We start from the raw sequence: 20,265 nt of genomic DNA on the forward strand, positions 1-20,265 counted from the left end.
CGGTTCAACAAAGACGGTTAGGAAAAAACGGAGGGGAAAAGACCAGGGTAAAGACAGTAATTTGAGAAACAACAGCTTCCTCCATCTTCATGGTTTTAAGCTCACCACGTGGCACTACCTTGGAGCAGAAGACATACTTCAACAGAAAGCCAAGATCTGACTCTTTGGGGAGAAGAAGCTGTCGCAGTTAAATCCCTGCTGTGTTCTTTTCTGAAAGAGGCCAAAACCACGAGCCCAGTCTAATTCAGAGCTGCTATAAAGATCAGGTGAGATAATGCATGCTATACGAATGTGAGGTATTACGTTATTCCAAGAGTTAACTTCTATCTTCCAAATACATTACTTCATGGTAATGTCTCAGCCTCAAACTATCTTGTGAATTAGTACATGAAATTACCTGAATCAAGAACATATCTGGGTTCTAAGGAGTGGATGAACTGGTTTCCCCACTTCCACACTACTTTCTAGGCGGTCCCACCTAGACCAGTGTTCCTGCGACAGAGGTAGCTTTTCTAGTACATCGTAGTCACAGCACCACATCTAATACAGCAAGGTCTTCACTCCTCACTAGAGGCCTTCACAGCTTAATGAGGAAGGAAATATGAAAAGAAGTGAAAAGTACTAAATCATTTATTATTTCTGGCAGTCCTTACAACAAGCCAAGGAAGAAAGCTATGGGTAAATGAGAAAACAGACTAATAGGTGTTGAAATGCTGAAGGACTCAGTCAATACAAGTTCTACATTTAAATAGATCTATGCTTGCATTCTCTATGTAGGTCTTGTGGTCAAGTTCAAAAACAAGTGAGGTTTAAGTGTAAGAATGATCCAGCCTCCCTTCCCTGCAATCTTTTTGTTTTATTTATTTAAAAGTCAGAATTAAAGAAACAAACAGAGCTATCTTCCATGCACTGGTCAGCTCCCCAGAGAGCTGCAATGGGCAGGGCTGAACCAGGCCAAAGTCAAGAGCCAGGCACTTCATCTGGATCTCCCACTTGGGTGCAGGTACCCAAACACCTGGGCCATCTTCCTCTGCTTTTGCCAAGTCATTATCAGGGAGCTGAATCAGATACAGAGCAGCAAGAACATACGGGACAACAGGCCAAGCCACAATGCTTGTGCCTATTTCAAAGCTTTCTTCCTAAGCACTACAGAAAAGGGGAAGAAAAGTTCCCAGGGCCAGCACCGTAGCATAGTGGGTTAAGCTCCAGCCTATGGCATGGCATCTTATAGGGACACCAGCTCAACTCCCGGCTGTTCCACTTCTGATCCAACTCCCTGATAATGTGCTTGGAAAAGCAGCAGAAGATGGCTGAAGTGTCTGGGCTCCTGCACCCATGCAAGAGACCAAGGAAAAGGTCCTGGCTCCCTGCTTTGAAACAATCCAGCTCCAGGTGACGCGGCCATGTGGGGAATCAAAGAGCAGATGGAAGATTTCTCTCTCCTCCTCTTTCTGTGATCCTGCCTTTCCAATAAAAAAGCAAATCTTCAAAAAAGACAGAGACAGAGATAGAGAGAAAGAAAGAAAAGAAACGAAACGAAAAGAAAAGAAAAGAAAGAAAAGGTTTCCATTCTTCTCTATGAAAAAGAAGTATCCAATCATGTCTAAATACAAATGGGAGAATGAAAAAAATGGTAGGATAAAGAAAGTCCAAGAAAGGGAGAGAGGAAGCAGTCAGGCAAGCTATAGCAAACCAATGGTCTCAAAACTAATGAGGGAAAAATGGTTCTTCTCCATGCGTACACTTCACAAAAGCTTGTGCTATAGGCCAGAGTCTGCCAAACACGAACTGGCTTTGAAAGCTGCAGTTAGGACAGTCTTACGAATGCAGCCCAACACCTTCCCAGGTTTACCACCTAACAGTTCTCACTTAAAAGAAAATAGACAACGAAGGGATTTCTAAAGTGAGAAAGGGGGTACACAAAGTAAAACCTATCATCCCTTTAAAAACTAGATTTTGTGAGAACAGCTAATTTTACTTTTAACATGACACACATCCTATGCTACTGGATCCCACCCACACTCCAAAATTCTTTCTGCTACATCCCAGCATGAGGTTCCCTCATGCAATGACAGAGATAAAAAATTTAGGGCCTGGCACGGTAGCCTAGCAGCTAAAGTCCCCGCCTTACACATTCCAGGATCCCCTTTGGGCGTCAGTTCTCATCCCAACGGCCCTGCTTCCTATCTAGATCCCTGCTGTGGCCTGGGGAAGCAGTAAAGGATAGCCCAAAGCCTTGAGACCCTGCACCCACGTGGGAGACCCAGAAGAGGCTTCTGGCTTCTGGCTTCAGATCAGTTCAGCTCTGCCCATTGCAGCTGTTTGGGGAGTGAACCAGCAAAGAGAAGATCTACCTATCTGCCTTTCTAATAAAATTCAATAAATCTTTGAAAATAAAAAACAGCTGCTTGGAGTTTTTTTGTTTTGCTTTGTTTTTTAAATTTATATTTGAAACGTGGACTGACAGAGAGAGAAGGAAACACAAAGGTCTTCCTTCCTCTGACTCATTCTCTAAATGGCTGCAATGATCAAAGCTGAGCTGATCCAAAGCCAGGAGCAAAAGATTCTTCTGGGTCTCTTATGTGGAAGCGTGCGGGGTGCCAAGGTGTTGGGCCATCCTCTACTGCTTTCTCAGGCCAGAAGCAAAGAGCTGGATCAGAAATGGAGCAGCTGAGACACAAACCAGTGCGTAGATGGGGTGTGGGCACTGCAGGCAGAGGCTTAGCCCAAAACATCACTGCTCTGGTTACAAGACGTTATTTTTAATTTAATTCAGTTAGACACAGACACATACACACACACAGAAAGATCAGTCTTGGATCCACTGATCCACTTCCCAGATAGCCGCAATACCAAGGACTGCGCCATGCTAAAGCCAGCAGCTTAATCTGAGTATCCCAAATGGGTGGCAGGGATCCAAACCATTGGGTCACCTTCCACAGTTTTTCACAGACCAACATAAGGGAGCTGGATCAGAAGTAGAACCGCCAGCCCGGTGGCAGTAGCCTAGTGGCTAAAGTCCTCACCTTACATGCACCAGGATGCCACATGGGCACCGGTTCTAATCCCAGTGGCCCCGCTTCCCATCCAGCTCCCCGCTGTGGCCTGGGAAAGCAGTCGAGGACGACCCAAAGGCTTGGGACTCTGCACCTGCATGGGAGACCCGGAAGAAGCTCCTGGCTTTTGGCTTCCAATCAGCTAAGCTGCGGCCATTGCAGCCACTTGGGGGAGTGAATCATTGGACGGAGCATCTTTTTCTCTGTCTCTCCTCTCTGTATATCTGACTTTCAAAAGCACACACACACACACGAAGTAGAACAGCTGTGTTATGCACAGGTACCTATACTGGAAGCCAGAATCAGAAGTCTTATCCACTATGCCACAATGCCAGGTCCTCAAATTACAATTCTTTTTTTTTTTTTTTTTTTTTTTTTAAGATGTATTTTTGGACCCAGCACAATAGCTCAAAGCCAAGATCCAACAAGGACGCAAGTTCACGTCCCAGCTGCTCCACTTTCCATCCAGGTCCCAGCTTGTGACCTGGGAAAGCTGTCGAGGGGGTCCCAAACACTTGGGACCCTATACCCACGTGGGAGATCGGGAAGAGGCTCCTGGCTCCTGACATCAGATCGGCTCAGCTCCAGCCACTGTGGCCACTTGGGGAGTGAACCGGAGGACAAAAGATCTTTCTCTCTGTATATTTGCCTTTCCAATGAAAATAAATGCATCTTTTAAAATAAAGATTAGGGCCATCCTCTACTGCTTTCCCAGGTCATAAGCAGGGAGCTGGATGGGAAATGCAGTTGCTAGAACACGAAACGGTACCCATGAGATCCTGGCACTTGCAAGGTGAGGATTTAACCACTGAACCACCGTGCCAGGCCCTCTAAAACCAATTCTTAGAAGAATATATAGGCTTTATAAACATATGTAACAACCCTGGCTATTATCAGCATCTCGAGAGAAAACAAGTGGTTGGAAGTTATTTCTCTTCTACTCTTTAAACAAAATGAAAAATTAATAATTTAATGTCAAGAATTACAGGGTTAGCATTGGGACACAGCAAATTAAGCAACAGGTATATAATCTGAAAGGCCGACTTACAGAGAAAAAAGACTAGCAGAAATCTTGTATCTGCTGGTTCACTCCCCAAATGGCCACAAAGGCAGAGCTGACCTGAGGCGAAGCCAAAAGCCAGGAGCTTCTTCAGAGACATAAGCCAGTGCCCATGCAAGATACAAGTCCCAGAATATGGGTTTTGGAAATCTAGCTGGATTCAAGTCCCAACTCTATGGGCTTATCAGCTACATGATTTTGGGTAAAGCACCACTTAACACTCTAATTCCCAGCGTTCTTATCTATAAAATGGAAATATGAAAACACATAGAAGGGGAGACTGTGGCACAATAATAATTTTTTTAATTTATTCATTGTATTATGTGACACAGTTTCATAGGTACTGGGATCACAATAATAATTTAAACCACTGCTTAGGATAGTGGCAACTTACCTCAGAGTGCCTGGTTCACATCCCAGTTACTCCACACTTCTGATCTAGCATCCTACTAAAGCACCTGGGAGAAATCCCGTGAGGACCCAATTACACGGGAGATGCGGATGGGCTTCCCAGCTCCTGGCTTTGACCTAGGCAGCGAACAGCTGGGTGGAAGAGCTCTCTGTCTCTCCCTCTCAACTCCAGCTACCAAAGAAAGAAAGAAAGAAATCTTGTGTGTATATAGATACACACACACACACACACAAGGAGACTGACTATAAGGATTAAATGGGACAATCCATGTAAAGTGCTTAGGAAAATGTCTTCATGATACTCAGAAAGCTGTTAACATTACAGCAAACACGGTACTAGACGTGTGTTGTCAGTAGGACTGGCTTATAAGTAAACCATGTGTTGTTTCCATGCCCACTTTTCCCGTTTCCAGAGCCCTGTAAACCATGGCAATTTTCACACACCTGCAGGAAAAAACAAAGTAAAACCTCACTTTAGGGAACAAAAGACCTGGCGTCCAAATCTCACCTTGGTCAAAAACTAGCTAGAAGACCTTGAAGAAACTCCAATCCCTACAAACTTCAAATTACTCTTCACGGTTTAGTTTACATGAACTAATAATGTAAAATCACAGGCGGCTTTCACTATTTTCTAGGGTTCACTGATCAGAAGGTCAGCTGTGGCAAAGAGCCAACTCTTGTCCCAAGAAGTGGAATTCCAGGGCCCAGGACCTGGCACGGTAGCCTAGCGGCTAAAGTCCTCACCTTGAATGCACCAGGATCCCATATGGGCACTGGTCCTAACACCGGCTGCCCCACTTCCCATCCAGCTCCCTGCTTGTGACCTGGGAAAGCAGTCGAGGACGGCCCAAAGGCTTGGGACCCTGCACCCACGTGGGAGACCTGGAGGAGGTTCCTGGATCCTGATCCGCGCAACTCCAGCCGTAGAGGCCACTTGGGGAGTGAATCAGTGGACAGAAGATCTTCCTCTCTGACTCTCCTCCTCTCTATATTTGACTTCTCTCTGTATATTTGACTTTGCAATAAAAATAAATCTTTTTTTAAAAAAAAAGATTGTAGAACTCCAAACTTTATCAATCTAGATTTTATAAATAAATTTTATCTTCTGTAACCAGTCCCACTTATGAAATCAACATCGATGATACATATTTATGCTTTCCCTGTTTTTAGAGGTAAACAAAATTGCATTTCTACATCATTGCATTGATTTCAGGTAGATTTTTAAAAAAATTCTGATCAAATCAAAACCACAATGAAAGATCCCTTCACCCCTATTAGAATGGCTATTATCACAGAGAGTAACAAGTACTGCTGTGACCCACTGGCATATGTGTGTGCTAGGCAGGAGGGCGAGTCGAACTGAGCTAATCCACAGCATCCATGGGTATAGACAAGAGCAGGATGCAGGAGGAACTGGACCAGACTGCTGCAGTTGTGGACACAAGCAGGAACCAGGGTTGGAGGCAGGCCTGGAGGGAGCTGTTGAGGGTTGCCCCCGACTAAGCTGCAGTTCCCAGTGGTGGGCATAGGGCTGGGTTTCTAGGAGACATTGGTGTGCATGGGGAATGGGGCTGGGCAGCTGCATTCAAAGCCATGTGCATTGGCTGATGCGAGTGATGGTTTCTTGGGAGACCTTGTTTGGCAGCAAGGAGTGGACCCCTTCCTCCCCCACCCTCCTCATCCCAGATCCAGAGGAAAAAAAAAGGAAGTGTTTTTCCACCCTCCTTCCTCCATGCCTCAACCCTCCCTACCCTAATACCCTAACTGGTGGCCCACATGGACATACATCCTTCTCAACTATGTAAATATCATCAAAAATGAAATAAAACCTTTTTAAAAAAACACTGCCATGGATGTGAGAAGAGGGGATCTCTCACACACCTTTGGTAGAAATGTAAGCCAGTAAAGACACTATGGAAAACCCAAACTACAACTGCCACATGATCGAGCAACCCCACCACCAGGTACACACCCATAACTTGAGAGACATACAGCAGTGACACCTCACCACAGACAAGCCAGGGAATCAGCCAAAGTGTCCACCATTAGATGCACAGATTAAGAAAATTGGCATATAAACACAATGGAATACTATCTAGCCTAAAAAAAAAAAAGACCAAAAAAAAAAAACCACTGAAATCCTGTCATTTGCAGCAAAATGAATGGACTGGAGGATATCATGGTAAATGAAATAAGCCAAACACTGAACATCAAATACCACTGGTTCTCCCTCATAAATGGGAGCTTAAAAAAAAAAACTGCCTACTACAATATTGGAAGCTGGAAGGAGTAGGAAACACAGAGGGAGTTTAGATTTAAAAAAAAAAAAAAAAAAAGCTGTAGAGGAGGGACCAGCGCTGTGGCTTATCCTGTTACGCTGCAACATGCTGCGCAGCAGTTCCAGCCCTGATGCTCCACCTCTAATCGAAATCCCTGCTGACATGCCTGGGAAACCGTGGAAGATGCTTCAAGAGCTTGGTCCCTGCACACACGTGGGAGACCTGGAAGAAGCTCCTGGCTTCACAATGGCTCCAGTCATGCATGGTGGCCATTTGAGGAGCGAGCCAGCAAATGACGATTTCTGTCTCTCCTTCTCTCTCTGTAACTCTGCCTTTCCAATAAAAATAAATAAATCTTTTTGTTTAAAAAAAATAGGGAAAATTGGATTTAGCTTATAGATTGTGATATTAATGTTAACAATTTTTACAATTACACTATTTTGTTTTATAATTTTAAAAACTATTTTTTTTTAAATATTTACTTTTATTGGAAAGTCAGATATACTAAGAGAAGGAGAGACATAGAGGAAGATCTTTCGTCTGGTGATTCATCCCCAAGTGGCCTCAGTGGCCAAAGCTAAGCCAGTCCGAAGAAAGGAACCAGGAGCCTCTTCCGGGTTCCCAAATGGGTGGAGGGTCACCAGGCCTTGGGCCATGCTCGACTGCTTTCCCAGTATACAAACAGGGAGCTAGATGGGAAGTGAGGCCGCTGGGATTAGAACCAGCACCCATATAAGATTGCGGCGCACGCAAGGTGAGGACTTAAGCCACTAGGCTGCCACGCCGGGCCTAGAAATAAATTTTTCAAGTGTGCCAAGGAATGAGTCTTTGGCATGGTGGGCAAGCTGCCATTTGGGATGCCAACAACCCATCTCCAACCCATATATTGGTGGCTGGGTTTAAATTCCGGCTCCACAGCAAACTCCAGCTTCCTGCTAACAAGCACCCTGGCAGTCAACAACAGATGATCCACAAGTTCTTCGGTCCTATCACCTACATGGGAAAGCTGGATAAAGCTCCAGTTCTAGGCTTCTGGCTTCAGCCTGGCCCAGCCCGGGCTACTGGCAAGCATCTGAGGAATTACAAGTGAGTGGTAACTCTCTCTCTTAACAAACTAAATAGTAATTATTTTTTAAATGCTAGGAATAAGGTCACAAGACTGCACTGTGACACTGTGACACAACAGATTAAACAACCACCCGTGATGGTGGCATTCCATATGAGCAATGACGGTTAAATTCCCAACTGTTCCACTTCCCATCTAGCTCCCCACTGTTGCACCTGGGAAAGCAGTGGAAAACGGCTGAGTGCCTGGGCCCCTGTCACCCATGCAGACAACCAGGACAGAGTGCTTGGCTCCAAGCTCCTTCAGGTCCTGGTCAGGTCCTGGTTGTTGTGGCCACTTGGGAAAGAAACCAACAGATAAAAGGTATCTGCAACCCTCTAACAATGCCTTACAAAGAATTAAATAAATACATCTTTTTAAATAAAATAGTCTCATGGTGCCAGAGCAGTGGCATAATAATTTAATCCTGTGCCTGCAGTGCTAGCTTCCCACATGGATGCTGGTTCATGTCACAGCTGCTCCACTTCCCAATCCAGCTCTGTTTACAAAGTAGGAAAGCCGTGGGACCCTGCACACACATGGGAGACCCGGAAGAAGCTCCTGGCTCCTGGCTTCGGACCAGCTCAGCTCAGCCATAGCAACCCTCTGGGCTTCCAATTAGGGTGAGAGACTCTCTCCTGCCTAATCAGAGGTCCACATGGGTCTGCAACTCCTTATTTTTATAATAAATATTACAACAAAAAATAAGTTTAAAAAGTGCAATACTTATAATATTCTAGAATTTCAATACATGGCTTCAATAGAGTCTTCTAGAAACCAAAACATTTCCCTTAACTGACATTTGCCCCTTAATTCAAAACAATTATTCCACAACACACAAAGTTGTCATTCTGCTTCTAAATCAAAGGAATATGATTTTGTCAACAGTTGTTCTCGGCTGCTTATCAAGGAAGAATGATTGTACTGGAGTCCAAAGTCTACATACCTTACCTCACTCCACCCCCATCCAGGGAGCACTTGCACACTAACCTCAAGTCCCGCAGCCAATCCGCACCAAGGTCTAAAGACTGCACACGCTTCCCAGTCTCATTTCCTCTGAGCCCTGCTTCAAGTCACAAACCTACATTCTGGGAAATCTCGTGCCTTACCATCAGCAGTACCTCCGCTTCAACCCAGGTCCAGAGTCTCTGGTCAGAGCACCCAGAGGGGTCACCAGAAGAGGCCTACCTTCACAAAGACTAGTCTTCCTGTGCCCCCCAAGAATCTTTCTGTTCAACTAAGGGAGTCTGGGAAAAATCACTCTCCTGTTGGCAGTGTCAAAAGACAAGGAATTCAAGATAAACAAATATGTACAAGGTTTTCTCTTTTAGATACTCTGGTTGAAAGAAGGCTTGGTGGACAGTCTGTGGACCAGTAAGGCACCTTGATTTGTCTATGGTACTCAAAGTTATCCGTTGGGGGCCCGGCGGCGTGGCTTAGCGGCTAAAGTCCTCGCCTTGAACGCCCTGGGATCCCATATGGGCGCCGGTTCTAATCCCGGCAGCTCCACTTCCCATCCAGCTCCCTGCTTGTGGCCTGGGAAAGCAATCGAGGAGGGCCCAATGCATTGGGACCCTGCACCCACGTGGGAAAACCCGGAAGAGATTCCCAGCACCGGCCCGTTGCGGCTCACTTGGGGAGTGAATCATCGGGCGGAGGATCTTCCTCTCTGTCTCTCCTCCTCTCTGTATATCTGACTTTGTAATAAAAATAAATCTTTTTTAAAAAAAAAGTTATCCATTGGGATTTAAAATTTTCACTGTGTCTTGATAGAAAAAAGAAATCCACACCACCATAACCTCCTAAAATCAGAGACAAACCATTATTCTTCCCCTCCCCTGCACCTAAATATTCTGGAAACCCCCACACCATACATAGTAAAATGGCTAAACACTGGGTTTGGGGTGAAGCAAAGAAGGGTGTGGCTCTGAGCTCCCCAGGGGAACCGGGGCTGAAAGGGTTTGGAAAGAAACCAAACCTGCTTCTTTCCAGAGCCTGCCAGCACGCACACAGGACTGGTAAAACAAGTCCTCCGATCTCTCAGGCCAGGTTGCTGCCTCCTCCCCCTCCCCCATTACCCGTGTGCCTCTCCAGGCCTCCGCTGGGACAGATAACATTAAATTTTCTCTCAAATTTGAGAGTCCGGAGACCAGAGTTACTTACCTGGATCCTTTTGCAACTTTGCCAAAAGCAGTGCACACAGCCTTATAAGGAGAGAGCGGGCTTTAGGGAGAGGCTGATAAGTTAACAAAGATAAAAGGGAGGGGCACTAACACAGAGGGAGGTGTCAGGCTAGGGGAAGGGGAGAGGCCAAATGCCTTTCTCCTCCCTCCAAGAAGGAGAAAAAGAAAGCAAGGTCAGACACACTCAGGGAAATAAAAGTCTAACTGAAATTAAAGGGCGGTTTAATTCTCACATACTGAAAGAGAACTTAGAAAATTAACCGGAACATCTTATATTCTTCCCCACTTTAGGATACCAAAAAAAAAAAATTCCTTAACCTAATAATTTACAAGAGGTCACTCAACTTTTCAGCTCACAATCCTTTTTTTTTTCCAGAAGCCATTTACTTGAAAGGGAGAGTGACAGAGAGGGAGAGACAAGAGATTTTCCATCTGTTGGTTCACTCCTCAAATGTCAGCAACAGCACGAGCAGGGCAGGGTGAAAGCCAGGAGCCAGGAGCTGCACCGTGGCCCCCCAGGGAGCTGGCAGGATCCCCAGGCACACTGAGCCACGGCCTGCTGCCTCTCTGGGCATTAGCAGGGAGTCCGCGAAGCACAGAACAGCCAGACTGGAACGACACTCCAGGCAGACACTCCAGGCAGCGTCCGCAGTGATGCCAGCTGCTGCTCACCACAAAACCAGTGCCTTGAATTACTGCCTAAGGAGGCAGCTTTTCATTAAACCCATTCGCTGTCTGTGATGCTCTCACCACCTCTGACCATCATTTGAGAGTAACTTGGAAAACACAAAAGCATGCGACTGAGCCATTTTTACACAGTTCCACTTCTTCAAAACCTTGAAAAAGAGTAATGAAACATCCATTTCATCGGGTTTTGGGGCAGGCAATAGTGAGAGAAGGCCTGAATCTGCCAAGAAATCAATCACATTAATCACAATTACATTAATCAAATTAATTATTGATCTCCCTTAAAAGTTACCAAACAGAATCCTCCACACTCGCCAAGGATCTCCAAGGCCTCATTTTTAGAATGAATAAACTACATATCATAAGTATTCAGTATTTTTCCCAACTTCATCAACTAGAAAATGGTACAACTATATACCTTGGATTCAAAGTGCATATTCCTGGGCCCAGCACAATGGTTCATTCATTGGCTAAGTCCTCGCTTTGCAAGCACTGAGATCCCATATGGGCTCCAGTTCATTTCTCAGATGCTCCACTTCCCTTCCAGCTCCCTGCTATGGCTTGGGAAAGCAGTGGAGGATGCCCCAAAACCTTGAGAGCCTACATCCACTTGGGAGACCCAGAAGAAGCCCCTGGCTTGGGATCAGCTTAGCTCTAACCATTGCAGCCATTTGGGCAGTATACCAGTGGTTGAAGGATCTTTCTGTCACTTCTTCTCTCCATAAATCAAACCTGCCTTTCCAATAATAAATAAATCTTTAGAAACAAAACAAAAAGTATGCATTCCTGCTCTTTGACACGGGAAGGAGTATGAATGCTTCCTGTGGTTAAAAGTTATCCTAGGGCCTGGTATGATAGCATAGTGGTTAAAGTCCTCGCCTTGCACACGCCAGGATCCCATACGGGCGCTGGTTCTAATCTCGGCGGCCCTCCTCCCTATTTAGCTCCCTGCTTGTAGCCTGGGAAAGCAGTCGAGGACGGCCCAAAGCCTTGGGACCCTGCACCTGCATGGGAGACCCAGAAGAGCTCCCGACTCCTGGCTTCAGATTGGCTCAGCTCCAGCCATTGCAGCCGCTTGGGGAGTGAACCATCAGACGGTTCTTCTTCTCTATCTCTCCTCCTCTTGGTATATCTGCCTTTCCAATAAAAATAAACTAAATATTAAATAAAAAGTTATCCTAACGCCAATAGAGAAGCTCAATAAAAGTAGACTCCTTGCAGGGAAGGAAAGAGAAGGCAAGAAAAGACAGGACAGAACCAACTAGATCTTTGGGTCTTACCTTTACTCATTTCTGGGAAAGAGCACATGAAAGCGCTCTTCAATTCATCTCCCTTCCATTTAAAAACAGGGCCAATGTTGTAGCGTATAAGGTAAAGCCACTACCTGCAACGCTGGTATCCCATATGGGTGCCAATTCAAGTCCCAGCAGCTAATTGCTCCACTTCTGCTACAGCTCCCTGCTAGTAGCCAAGTGTTTGGACCTCTGCCACATTGTGTGTACAACCTACATTAACTCCTGGCCTCTGGCTCTGGCCTGGTCCAACCCTAGCCCTTGTGGCCATCTGGGGAGTGAACCAGGAGGTAGATGAGGTCTGTATCTTTCCTTCTCACTCTTTCATATAAATAAATAAATCTTTAGCAAAAAACAAAAACAAAAACTAACGTCCAGCGAGTGAAGCTCCGACACAGGTGCTTGCTCTTATGAGGATTTATTGAAGGACAAACTAATTACATAACATAACAAAACAAGAAATCCAAGTATAACACAGAAGGGCAGTAACTACAGCATATTTACAGGCTTCCTCTTCTACTACTACTACTACTACTCTACCACTACTCCTCTTTGTTCTTCTTTGTTCTCTCTCAAACTTAGGTTAAAACCCTATCAACAGCCAATTGCAACAGGGCTGCTTGGCCACGCATCAAACACACCAATCACAGCCTTGATCACGCACACACACACCAATCACAACTCTGATCACGCGCACACCATGCAGACTGCATGAGACCTTGAACCAATCCTCTACAACTTCCTAAAACTTGTTTACTGCCTTTGTGCTGTGAGAAGACAATAACAAGCGCCATCTTGGGGCATAGTCCCGCTCTCCACAAAAAACAAAAAAAAATACAGGAAGAGGGAAGATGCGAGGTACAGAAAGGTACTTAGTACCAATCAGTTAGCTAACTTTCTACCGGTCTGTTCTAGAGATGTGGACGCATGCCACATTCTCTGATCACCTCCACCCAAAGAAAGAAAATATAATCAGGGCCCGGCGCAGTGGCCTTGCAGCTAAAGTCCTTGCCTTGAGCGCGCGGGGATCCCATATGGGCACGGGTTCTAATCCCGGCAGCTCCACTTCCCATCCAGCTCCCTGCTTGTGGCCTGGGAGAGCAGTCAAGGATGGCCCAAGGCCTTGGGACCCTGTACCCGTGTGGAAGACCTGGAGGAAGTTCCAGGCTCCTGGCTTCGGATTGGCACAACACCAGCCGTTGCGCTCACTTGGGGAGTGAATCATCGGACAAAAGATCTTCCTGTCTCTCCTCCTCTCTGTATATCTGACTTTGTAATAAAAATAAACAAATCTTTAAAAACAAAGAAAGAAAATATAATCACAAACATATCTACTTTTTTTCAAAGAACTGAATTTTTATTTAAAAATAACTACATATATACATATTCATGTCATACATACATACATACATATATATATATATATGTATGTATGACATGAAAGTCAGAGGGCCTGGAGCAATGGCTCATTGACTAATCCTCCCCATTCAAGCACTGGGATCCCATATGAGCACTGGTTCATGTCTCAGCTGCTCTAGTTCCCTGCCTGTGGTCTGGGAAAGTAGTAGCAGATAGCCCAAAGCCTTGGGGCCCTGCACCCACATGGGAGACCAGGAGGAAGCTCCTGGCTTTGGATCAGCTCAGCTCTAGCCATTGCGGCTATGGGGAGTGAACCAGCAGATGGAGGATCTTTCTGTGTCTCGTGCTCTCTGTAGGTCTGCCTTTTCAACAGAAATAAATAAGTAAATCTTTAACAAAAAAAAAAAAAAAGAGAGAGAGAGAAAGAAGAGAGAGATAAGACAGATCTTCCATCTGCTGGTTCACTCCTCAAATGGCCGCAATGGCTGGAGCTGGGCCAGTCCAAAGCAAAGTGCCTGGAGCTTATTAAGGGTCTCCCAAATGAGTGCAAGAACCCAAGCACTTGGTCCATCCTCCACTGCTTTCCCACGTGTATTAGAAGGGAGCAGGATCAGGAGTGAGTAGTGGGACTCTACTGGGTCCCAGACAGCATGCCAGCAGAGCAGGCAATGTCTTTTACAGGTTATGCAATAATACCAGTCCCCTGCTCTCAATTTTAATGTGACATCTCACTAAGCCAAAAGTAAAGATCAGAGCTGGGGCGGGAAATAGAAGGAGCTAGAAGCAGGGAACAGAGGGAAGGAATTGTTTTAGTGGTATGTTAGCAATCTGCCTCCAGGGCAGCTGTCTTCCTGGGCAATCAAAGGCCAGTTTGTGTGTGTGAGCTCAGGAACTAGCCAGCTTGGCAAGAAGTTGAAAGCTCAGGCACCCAATCTAGGAAGTGAGAAGAGATGCATGTTTCACAGTCGGAATAGAGGGCAAGGATAACACAAGAGAGAAGAGAGGAGGAGGTGCTGGAGGTGCTACAGGTGCTCACTCAATCCTGGGGGAAAATTCCCAGGAAACATCCCAACGGTTTGCTAGTTACATGCAAAACCACCTATTAATACTGAAATCAAACAACAAGTCGATTTCTCCTACGCTGATCACTGTACAGCGCCAATCGTAAGAATGGGGTCTAAAATCAGGGCCCCAGCAATTACCTGCTTTTTTCTCTTTCAGATTCAACAACTTATCTGCAATATACATGTAGGGAAGATCTGTTAACATCTATCTCCTCAAACCCCTTTCGTAATTAAATCCCATAGATCCATAAATAACAACAGCAAACACAAAACTCAGTAAGCTCCCCAATACTGAGAGATCAAGGCCATTTATGTAATAACTCAAGTGCTAAGACGCAAAAGGCCACAGTCAGAATTCACACTCCCTAATCCCACAGAGCAGCTAGAGGCTCTGAGACCCATTAGACACACAAAGGCTGCTCTCTTCTCAGTGGAGCTCCGCTGTGGAGCTGCTCTCCAGGGACAAAGAGATTTCACAGGAGAACCACAAAGACCTCGCCCCTCTCCATTCCCCCACTCCCAGCTTTCTCACTTCCTGTCACAGTAGCACCAGACCACAGTCTCCCAGAAACAAACAAATACAAAGTGCTGGATTCTGGGCTGCAGGCCAACTGCATTCCAGGGCATCCTGTCTACCAATCACCAGTCAGAGCTCCCACTTTGCCCTGCTCAGTTCCTTATCATGTTCGGGAAAACAACCCTCCTCCCTGCCCAAGCCAACACTACACAGGACAAAGCTCAGACCTTTAAGAATCAGCAGAAAGATACTGCGTATGGATTTAGAGTTTGGAGGAGGTGAGGAATTTTTAGGATTCCTACTTGTCAAGTATATTCACTTTGGAGGCACTGCCCCGGGAGTATAAGGCTACTGCTGCTGTTAGGTTCAGCGCAGTGACATGTGACACATGTCCAAAAAGCCTGGAGATCTGCTCACAACCTAGATTCAGTAAATGGAATATTCCCACTTGAAAAACTACTTAAGGATTACTCTGCTCTGTCACCTTAAAACATATTTTCATTGTCTTCAACATCTTCCCAAATCTTTCCTCTATAAGCACAGAGTCTATTCCTAAGGCAGGCCCCACACAGAACAAAGGCAGCAGACTCCGCCCTACTAAGGCAGTTTATCAGGTGCTGGGAGAAAAGTCCCCTGCTAGCCTACTAGGAATTAATTGCACAGTAGCCTCAATTTTTCACACTCACAGTATTATGAATTAAGTCGAGGAATACAGATTTAGACCCCAGTTAGGACAGAAAGCCTTCCTCTCAGCACCCACCAGCACATGGGAGAGGCAGCCTTGGAGGCAGGCTAGGCCAGGCTAGACCACACCCATGGGCAAAAGCTGGGGCTGAGGGCACACCAGGCTGGATTGGGCAGCCACTCACACATGTGAGAACCAGGAGCAGCATGGTAGGGGCTATTTGGGGTCATTCTGACCAGGGTGGTATGCACAAAAACTGAGGGAGGGAAAGAGGGAGGAAGGGTGCGGGAAGAGACCAGGCAAGGGTTCTTTGGGGTCACCCCAACTAGACCACAGTATCTGATGGTACGGACGACAGCCAGGTCTGGGGGCAGGCTGGGCTGGGCTACAATTGACTAAGCTGCAGCACCCACTGGTACATTCATTGGCTGCTGGTCCCGGGGATGAGTTAAACCTAACCCTTCATCAACTGGTGCACACAAGTCAGGTCTGAGGACTTCTCAGGCAAGATTTCTGAGGCGGCTCCCCAACTAGGTCACTGCACTCGAACCCCAACCACAGGAAAAACAACAAACACAGAGCACATGTTGCAGGATGGGGCCACCCCGGCTGATGACTGCCACACAAGAACAGAATATATCCAAATGCAAACAGAAAACAAGATAGCCAGTACATCTAAATCAACAGGATTTCAAGTACCTCAATCAAAACTTGGAAAACAGGGCAGGTTGAACAATATTACTGGACAGGCTTTGCAGCAAGTATCCAGGTCTGTGGACACACTGAGGTAGACATGGTCAGCCAATAGACCTTAGAGAGAATCTCACCTCTGGTGGTGCAGCAAAGCGGACAACTTCTCAAAACAAGACCACTCAAGTAACACCCACAGAACATTCTTCCCCACATCTGGCTTTCCAAAACAACAAATGACCATCTCCATCACTGGACACTGACACAGTCTGACAGCAAGGAGCAACGCATTCCCCTCCCCTGTCACCTTGTCCCTCACTCCCACTCACACCCACAGACATACAAGAAAATACTGAAACATTGTCTCATCCACCTTCCCCCATCCCAACCCTCTCCAACCTAATGAGAGACCCACATGAGTCTGCAACTCCCTAATTCATGCAATCAATACTGAAATTTAAAAATAGGGCCCAGTGCAATGGCTCAATTGGCTAAATCCTCCCCTTGCAAGAGTAGGCATCCCATTTGGGTGCCAGTACGTGTTCCGGGTGCTCCACTTCCCATACAGCTCCCTGCTTGTGACCTGGGAAAGCAACAGAGGATGGCCCAAAGCCCTGGGACCCTGCACCTGCGTGGGAAGCAAGAAGCTCCTGGCTTTGGATTGGCTCAACTCCAGCCATTGCATCCATTTGGGCAGGGAACTAGCAATGCAATATTTTTGTCTCTCCTTCTCTTCATAAATCTGATCTACTTTTCCAATAAAGATAAATCTTTTTTTAAAATTGTTTAAATAAAGGAAAAGGATTCCTTTACAATAAGGCTCTCAGTTGACTCCAAGAATAAACAATATCTTTTCCATTACCTTGTACAACCCATTGGAAATTAGCCATAAATACCAGAAGCAAAGATATAGATAAGTGGGCCTGGCAGCATGGCCTAGCGGCTAAAGTCCTCGCTTTGAACGCGCCAGGATCCCATATGGGCACGGGTTCTAATCCCAGTGGCTCCACTTCCAGCTCCCTGCTTGTGGCCTGGGAAAGCAATCAAGGACAGCCCAAAGCCTTGGGAACCTGCACCCACGTGGGAGACCTGGAGGAAGAGGTTCCAGAATCCCAGCTTCGGATCGGCGCAGCACCGGCCGGTGCAGTCTCTTGGGGAGTGAGCCACCGGAAGCTCTTCCTCTCTGTCTCTCCTCCTCTCTATATATCTGACTTTGTAATAAAATAAATAAATCTTTAAAAAAAAAAGATACAGATAAGTGGTCAGACCCTATTTGCCAAAGATACTTTTTTTTTAAGATTGATTTTTATTTTTATTTGAAAGGCAGAGTTACAGCGAGAACAGACATGGATCTTCCATCAGCTGGTTCACTACCCAGATAACCACAACAACCAGAACTTGACCTGTCTGAAGCCAAGAGTTTCTCCCAGGTCTCCCACATTGATGCAAGGACCCCATGGAGCCATCCTTGAGCCATCCTTTGCTGCTTTCCCAGGCCATAGATAGGGAAGTGGATTGGAAATGGAACAGCCAGAACTTAAAGTGGCATGCCAGTGACACAGGTGGCAGAAAGCTCAGCCTAGTACACCATGCTGCTGGCCCCAGCTAAAGATTCTTAAAATCCGAAGATGGGGATCATGGCATAGCAAATTGAGCCTCCGCCTATGGCATCAACATCTCATACTGGCACCAGTTCAAATCCCTGCTGCTCTACTTTCAATCCAGTTCCCTGCTAATGTACCTGGGAAAGCAGCGGAGAATGGCCCAAGTCCTACATGAGAATCCAGAAGCAGCTCCAGGTTCCTGGCTTTAGACGGGCCCAGCTCAGACCTTTGTGGCCATCTGGAGGAATGAACCAGATGGAAAATTTCTCTGTCTCTCCCAATTGCCTTTCAAATAAAAATAAGTAAAATTTTTATATATAAATAAATCTTTTTAAAAATTTAAAAAATCTGAAGATGAAACACCTTTTGCCCAAAGGCTCAATTCCCGCACACAGAGCATGCCATGCCCAGCAGAGCTCTACAAAGGGACACTGCAGGCAGCTACTGATCAGCTAGCATCTCTCAGCCTTTCTCCTTTCCTTCTCCCCCCTTGTGTTGGACTTGCTTGAAGTACTCTGAACTAAATCCTGAACTAGGCAGCACATAATCATAAAGACCTAAGTCTAAAACAGCACAGCTTGCAAAGATTTAGTCTTTATTTGGGCCTTGTACAATAAGACAAAGGAGCAAGGCAGAAAAATATACAACAGCCATTCCAGAATCGGACAGCAAAGAATATTCAGCAACACTTATATTTTAGAACAGAACTTCAGAGCAGGGTCTAGCCACTGAAAATCCTATCACTGAAGGACATAAAAACAAAGTTTAAAGTCTCTTACCTAGCACCAAATCAGATCCCTTTTCTCTCACAATATTGAAAAATCAATCACAGTTGCCAGTATTCTTATCCAATTCTTTCATAAAATTGTCATCAATTAAATACCGCAGTGTGAGATGACTACACAAAAGCAGATGGGAATAGCAGTATTTGCTGGGGGTACGGGTGAGTTTTCTAAGCTAATATATCAAAAATGACAAAAAAAAAAAAAAAAAAAGAGGAGGGTTGTAAAAGACACACCCCTATCAAGGCAGCTGCTGCCGCTCCAAAGGACACTTGGGCTGCTCTGGTTCTCGGAATCAAACTGAGCAGGTTACACAGAAACACAGACACCCAGGCTGCTGAGCAAGGAAAGGAAACCGGTACAGTCGACCAATTACAATTCCATCCGAGTTCCCATTTCTAACTGTCCCATCTCTAGCTGTCTGCAGACGGATTTAGAAAACCCAAAGAGTATGTAATGAATGGGTAAGGAGGAAGTCCCTCATGGAGCGCCCAAGACTTAAGCTGAATCCCTGCTAATGGGTGGGAGAATGAATTTGTTTTGCTATCTAACTTCCCCAGTATCTATGGTCTCTCTCTCACACACACACACTCTCTCTCCAAACCAGTCCCAAAACTCAGAATCAGAGGGAGAGAAACTAGCTTGATCGGATTAGCTACATTCCACCTAGCCAACACAGCACACAGGACTAAGAGTGCTTGGGAATCCTCTCGATCCGGAGAGCTGCCTGCAGAGGCTCCCAACACATCCAGTTCCCCCACCACCCCCAACCCCCCAACATTCTGAAGGGTAATTGAGATGGCTTGATGAAGGCAACAGCTGTTTCCACCACTCTCCCTCCCTCCCCTCCTGAGACCACAGTTCAAACACTTCATACAATTGACTGGTCAGTAGGAAAGAGAAGCCCGGACTAAAATAGCAGGAAGAGTGCCAACTGGCCCCACTTAGAAGGAATGCTTTCTTGGCTCCATTTAAAAATAAGAAGCCTTTGTCATCCACTCCCCTCTCCCATAACCCTGTTGTTTCTCCTTTCTATAACCTACCTCTGGGTGTCTAATACATTTACATTTATTGCCTGCACTTCTTATTTTCAAATGTCAGGGAATGCAGAGGTGTGTATTAAGACTGAATGTTAAATAATGTCTGCGAAGTTGGAAGGCTTCCTGGACTGCAACGGCCAAATTTAATAAGGGGAAAGGGGCAAAGCACACACCGCACCTGTCTACTTATTTCAAGTAAGAAGGGAGCAAACTTTACGCAGCCACACCACACTTGCACACTGAACTAAAAACTTTCCAGGCATGGGGAGCCAGTGAGGAGAATTAACAGGACCCGCCCCTCCCCCACCTTTATTCCAAGTTGGCCAGAGTTAACCAAGGAGGATGGAGAGGAAGCCAGCAGTTCCTTTCCAGACAGGAAGTAGCATTGGCCCTTCCTGTCAAGTTTTAAACAAATTGTCCAGCTGAGTTTCAATACTAACATCCTCTCCTG

At 45.8% G+C, this 20,265-nt stretch overlaps 1 protein-coding gene across 13 annotated transcripts in view; it reads right to left on the reverse strand.

The window, feature by feature from the left end:
• CTNND1 (catenin delta 1) overlaps positions 1-20,265 on the reverse strand; it is a 68,919-nt gene that overhangs the window by 33,485 nt on the left and 15,169 nt on the right. Inside the window, exon 1 of one of the 13 annotated variants that reach the window (XM_058662998.1) lies at positions 10,075-10,188. The exons of 11 other annotated variants lie outside the window; for them this stretch is intronic. The gene's annotated coding sequence lies outside the window, so the exon portion shown is untranslated. Of the gene's footprint in view, positions 1-10,074; positions 10,189-20,265 lie in introns of those variants that run through there. One more of the 13 variants, XM_058663011.1, reaches the window with a different exon arrangement.

This window comes from Ochotona princeps, chromosome 4 (genome assembly GCF_030435755.1).
Source record: "Ochotona princeps isolate mOchPri1 chromosome 4, mOchPri1.hap1, whole genome shotgun sequence".
Taxonomy (NCBI): Eukaryota; Metazoa; Chordata; class Mammalia; order Lagomorpha; family Ochotonidae; genus Ochotona; species Ochotona princeps.